Source organism: Alosa alosa, chromosome 12 (assembly GCF_017589495.1).
Source record: "Alosa alosa isolate M-15738 ecotype Scorff River chromosome 12, AALO_Geno_1.1, whole genome shotgun sequence".
NCBI classification, from domain to species: Eukaryota; Metazoa; Chordata; class Actinopteri; order Clupeiformes; family Clupeidae; genus Alosa; species Alosa alosa.
In genome coordinates this window covers 35,014,580-35,021,305 of record NC_063200.1, presented here as the reverse complement: position 1 = coordinate 35,021,305, position 6,726 = coordinate 35,014,580, and positions in this window count along the sequence as shown.

The following is a 6,726-nucleotide window of genomic DNA, read 5'->3' as shown; positions in this document are numbered from 1 at the left end:
GCTTAAATCTGGTTAGCATGATAACCACGCTGTGCTAATTTGATAAAAACTGTTCCATTCAAGTTAATTCTGCAAACCAACCACCACAATTGGAATTCAATTCTGTGGGAAACACTGGTCACCGCATCCTTCTAACATCCTTCTATCCACCGCATCCTTCTTTTAGCTTCAAGATGGCTCTTCAGGCTCTTCACTTGTACTAATCTTCATGTCCATGCCTAACCTACTCCAGCCTAGCTGCTTTCTCTCATTCTCTAAATTTCTTCTCATGCTCTTGAATGCAAACTGCCTCTATTGCTTTTTGCTACAGGTTCATATTTATTCTCTAGATCGGCTACCATAATGCTAGGTAGCTCAGTGTTCTCTACAAACTTAATACAGCAAAGTAGAAACCTGTAACACCCATTTATCACCTTTCAGTAACTATCCTTATATTCAGACCATGTGTACGCTATGTAATGTCTAAGTTCCCCTTATAGCATATATTTGACATTTTTTGCACATGTAACCCTCATTGGTTTTAAGGGCAACTCTGATATCTACCAACGCATATTGGTATTGGCACAGACCGTTTAGGTTTCATTCAGGCAAATAACGGTCTACCCGAGCACTTGCTCAAATACTCTAGGCGCCTTAGATACCTTTCATATCACCTTATCTATAGCCTACATGGTCCTAGCCAGGGTCTTTTCAATTGGGTTGCATTTTTTGGGGTGATCACATGACATGGATCCTGCTTGATTCCTGCCAGCGCAGTACACTCCTGCAAGATCCCTGCAAAACACTCCATGACCCTGGCTAGGGATCTTGCCAAACAGCAGAATTGTAGATCGTAATTTGGAGTGTTAACTTTATGAATCACTCACAAATCTTCGAATCACATGCCATGAGCATCAGCAACTACATCAGTCCTCTATTCCCACTGCACTGGTCCCGAGCTCTGCTACTGCAAGCTGTACTCCCCTGCACTGATCCCGAGCTCTGCTACTGCAAGCTGTACTCCCCTGCACTGACCCCGAGCTCTGCAACTGCAAGCTGTACTCCCCTTCCATTGAATTTGCTCAGCGTGGTTCTTGCCATAGGGTCCTTCATCTTCAAATGCAATTTTTGGGGTGTATGGCGGAATCCTGCCCGACTCCTGCCTGCGCAGTCGCCTCCGGCACGATTCCGCGAAGCCCTTCAGGACCATGACCAGAGACCTCGCCAAACATGCTTTTCTATTATGCTTTTATGTCTTTATGCAAATTCAGGAATGTGAACTAGTGAACACATGATATGTTTTGGATCACGGTCATGCCTGCAAGGTTAGAATGCTAACTTTTGGTGAATTTAGGAAAAATATACAGCTGCGAGTTAACACAATGTAATTAAATAAATACATAAATGTGCAAATCAGACTTTTTTGTTCTATTAGTGTGAAAGAATACATGATGGCAATCTAGCCCAAAATCTCGAAATTGACCAGTGCATGAAAAAACAATGTTTTCAACTGCCGTGTCTCGCCTTAAAGGAATTATCCGGAGTAAAATGCACTTTAGATCGATTTACGGATGATTGGGAGTACATACGTTGAGTTGACATCCAAATCATGTCATTCGGATGTGTTTTGAGAAAGTTCGATGTTACCGTTTTTAGTCAAAGCTCGTTAGCGTGGAAGTGAGAAGGGCATATTATTTCGCCGCTACAAAACGCTATTTTTATACCTCTTCTACAGTTCCAAACAACATTGCACTTACGTGGTAGTGAGTAGAGGGTCCCTAAAGCCAAACCGAAGTATCCCGAGGTCTTTATGTGGTCGGATAGAGAGTCCAGAATGAATTTCATCAAGCCAGTACCTTTCCGGAAATGTTGCCATCTTTGCTGCCCTCTTTAGGGGAAAGTCCGTAGGAGTCGTTTGCCAAGTGTGCTCTGGAAATTCACAATTTCGTCGCCGTTTAAAAAAAAAAACAAAACATAGTCCAGTATTTCTTTTGAAATTGAAATGAAGTTGTATGGACTGGACTATTTTTTTTTTTTTTTTTTTTTTTTTTAAACGGCGACGAAATTGTGAATTTCCTATCGGATGTGTGGATTTTTGGAAGAGAAAAAAAATGCTTCAGATGAAATAATTTGGCGGACCTCCTGCAGTACCTCTGCGGACCCCCAGTTGAATTTCACTGATATAGGATGTTGGATATTTGACACATTCAAAAAAAAAATTAGCACTGGTTACGAGGGATGAATTTGTGTCAGACCAATGTTGATGTTGTCACAAGGCTTTAAATAATTTAAAAACATTTCCTTATTCATTATTACTAATTTATGCTAATTAAAACATTAAAATCCATTTAGCCTACTTGCGCGATGGCCTTTTGAAGTAAAACTAATAAATCCAAAATAATATAACTGACATGACACAAGACCCTTTCAAAGATCAAAGATCCCTCTAACCCAAACCACCACTTTTTTCCAGCTTATTCCCCCTGAAAGACATTACAGATTGAGAACTGGACCCAGACGTTTAGAAAACAGCCTTGTTTTTGAACACAACTAAACTGAAACAAACAATGAATTACTTTTATTATTAGGGGTCCGAGCAGCGTAGCTGCAGGACCCCTATTGTTTCTGTACCGTTCATTTTTGGCCAAAAATCTGTAAAAGTCATACTGCAGCCTAAACCGTAACTCCAAAACTCTTCAAATTTTCAGGTATGGTTACCAGTACCCCCCTCTGCCCATAAACCAAAATTAGGGGTACTGCACCCAAAGGTGGCGCTGTTGGAAAAAAAAGTTAATTATGCTAATTTCTCTTTACCAGATTGACCTAGACTCAAAATTCTTCTATAACATTAATCTCTAAACTCAGATGCATCTTTTTGGCCCTGGTCTTATGGTCTAAATTTTTTTACTTTTGACACAATTTCATGGAAAAGCCAAACATTATAAAAAGTTTCACACTCTTCAAACATTATCAAATCTTCACCAAAATTCTCACAGACAATGTTTAGACAAAGCAAAAGAATTTGGATATGTTTTTCCATTTCAGAGATATAGACCAATAAAGTTCGACCACTCAGCCCATTTCTCCTATATCACCTATATTCCTATATGAGTATTTTTTTTTCCCTTGGAGAACAACCATACAACCATCATTATGTGGATACCATTAACAGTGCACATTTTCAGATCTGTACTCTTTTTTATAAAGCCCTTAATTCTATTGTCAAAAGTATGCTAGGAATTTTCTTGATGTTGTGTGTTTGCCAACACACATTTTCACCATGTGAATGTGACAAATATGTAGGATTGTCACTGGCTCAGTGGGATAATGAGCACTTGCTCGCCTGCGGAAACTCAGGCGAGCAAGTGCTCCACCAGCCATCATGACCACATTCTACCGAGGCACCATTGAGAGCATCCTCTCCAGCTGTATCGCCGTGTGGGGCGGAAGCTGCACTGAATACAACAGGAAAGCCCTGCAGCGCATAGTGAACACAGCTGGAAGGATTATTGGTGCTTCACTCCCCTCCCTGAAGGACATTTACACCACCCACCTCACCCGCAAGGCGACCAAAATTGTGAGTGATGCAAGTCACCCCGCTCACAATCTGTTTGATCTACTGCCCTCTGGGAAGAGGTACAGAAGCCTCGCCTCCGCACTACCAGACTCACCAACAGCTTCATACACCAAGCTGTAAGGATGCTGAACTCTCTCCCTCCTCTCCCCCTCCACCCTCAGCTACATAGCATCCTGTACATTGGACCCAAAATGGCCGCCTGCACTACTCCACTTGCACATTTGCACACTTGTACACTTTACAACTTGGTGTTGTTGTCTTGAAAACACAACACTTCTGCTGCTCTTACATAACTTGCACCACTATGCCACTTTCTTTCTTACTTAGGTCAAACAGAACTACCCAAGCCTTTTATTGGCCTGACTTTGCACTAGTATTTTATTGACTGTCTATGCACAATTTCAACCAAATTTTGCTGCTCTTATTTTTTCATTATTATATGTGCCCTCTTATTTACTTATTTACTTACTTTTTTGTTTACTTGAATGTTATGTTTGTCTGTGGACCTAAATTGGCAAAATATGTCTTGTCTTCACCGTGGGATAGTGAATAAACGTAATTTCGATCTCTTTGTATGTCTGGAACATGTGAAGAAATTGACAATAAAGACTTTGACTTTGACTTTGACTTTGACTTTGATAATGCCTAGTGCTGGTGTTTGTTAGGTTGAGAGTTCGAATCCCCGGTAGTGCTTTAGGCTCTAGCTCGAATACTATTGGTTATTGAAGATTCACACCATTGAACAGCACCTGAATGACATCAGGCAATCAACATACAGTCATTAGTTGCCAAGAATCAGAATGCCGAGACACTCTGACATTTAGGGGAACTTCTTTGTTTACTATTTTTCCTTCATCATTAAGTCTATCATATTTATATTTCATCCATTAGTATTCTTCTCTACAAATGTCTAATTGCCCCAGAATTTCAAAAAGTTTTCAGGTGTACTCTTTTAGGAAAGCCCTTCATTTTATTGTCAAATGTATGCTTGGAGTTTTTCTTGTTGTTTGTTTACCAATACACATTTTCACCATGTGAATGTGACTGGCCAACATGTAGGATTGACAGAGGCTCAGTGGGATAATGCCTTGTACTGGTGATCCTTAGGTTGAGAGTTCAAATCCCACTTGAAGCATTAGTGTTAGAATACTGTTGGGTTGTGGATGTTAGCATACTACAATAGAATGCTGTTGGGTTGTGGAGGTTAGCACACTATAACATTGCAGCTACTTGTCAATATGGACTTGTAGTGCAAGGCAAGTATAACTGTATAATTATAGGCCGTTTATCTTATTGACTCCGACACAGCTGTAGCCTATAATTATTTGTTATTCTTATAATATTTCATTTCTTATACATATTTAGTTGGCTCTTCCACTTGACAGAACAACTCTGTATCGGTTAAGGATGTCACGCATGAAACAATGCTGCAGAAACACGAAAATACGACTTTGAGTTTAGTAGGCTATAATTTTCAGTTCCTGTTTATCTGTTGCACGATGGGTAATAATTTAAAGGAATCGTGTTGCAGTCTTGTAAATAGTGACCCTGCAAGATCCCTATTCATTGCAAAATCATAGTCTGTGACTTAAAACTCTACTACTTGTCTTTAGATGTGAGAGGGTCTGAGACTGTAGTCTTTCAAAAATCTTTTCCAAATCTTTCCAAAGTCTGTCAGTGTAAGGAGGGCTTGAGGTGAAAGTGCTGTGGAGAAATTGCAGGATTGTTTGGCTCTGCCACCTAACCATACCCAGTTTACCTGCTGGGAAACCCTGTAGCTCCGGAACAGGGGCTCAGACCAGGATAAATTGTTTGCTCGCCCTCAGTTCACTCTTTTGTTCATCTCAACCCAGCACTCCAGTGTGTCCTGCTCTGTGTGTGTCTTTGAGTTAACGTAAGTCATCACTTTAATGACCCTCACTATGACTTTTTTGATGTTTATCAGTTTGTAGAGTAGCTCTGCCATCATGTGTAAAGTTAAGGTCTTTGTTGGTTTGTTGTGTTGGAGTCCCATGTGAGAGATGATTAGGTGATGTTGGTTGACTTGGGATGTCAAGTATTGTTTAGTTTTACCTTATATAGCCATATGATTTCAGTTTATTGTTCAAATGTCAATTGGTTTGTTTGTGAGTTGGGATCTGTACTGATTTGACCCATTTCACTGATTACTCCATTTTCTGTTTGTTTCCTCTTTGATGCAGCACACATACAAGTAAAGAACAGATTAATTGAAACTCAAATAAAGTTCACTTGTGTTGCACCGAAACCTGCCATCTCCGTGTCATCACTCCATACCATTGAGCCTTCTGACCGAGGCTCTGCCTGCTCGCCACACACTCTACCTCGACCCACATAAGCCCCTACAGTTCCTTCTGTTGGGTTGTGGATGTTAGCATACTACAATAGAATGCTGTTGGGTTGTGGAGGTTAGCACACTATAACATTACAGCTACTTGTCAATATGGACTTGTAGTGCAAGGCAAAGTATAACTGTATAATTATAGGCTGTTTATCTTATTGACTCCAACACAGCTGTAGCCTATAATTATTTGTTATTCTTATAATATTTCATTTCTTATACATATTTAGTTGGCTCTTCCACTTGACAGAACAACTCTGTATCGGTTAAGGATGTCACGCATGAAACAATGCTGCAGAAACACCTAAAATCTGACTTTGAGTTTAGTAGGCTATAATTTTCAGTTCCTGTTTATCTGTTGCACGATGGGTAATAATTTAAAGGAATCGTGTTGCAGTCTTGTAAATAGTGACCCTGCAAGATCCCTATTCATTGCAAAATCATAGTCTGTGACTTAAAACTCTACTACTTGTCTTTAGATGTGAGAGGGTCTGAGACTGTAGTCTTTCAAAAATCTTTTCCAAATCTTTCCAAAGTCTGTCAGTGTAAGGAGGGCTTGAGGTGAAAGTGCTGTGGAGAAATTGCAGGATTGTTTGGCTCTGCCACCTAACCATACCCAGTTTACCTGCTGGGAAACCCTGTAGCTCCGGAACAGGGGCTCAGACCAGGATAAATTGTTTGCTCGCCCTCAGTTCACTCTTTTGTTCATCTCAACCCAGCACTCCAGTGTGTCCTGCTCTGTGTGTGTCTTTGAGTTAACGTAAGTCATCACTTTAATGACCCTCACTATGACTTTTTTGATGTTTATCAG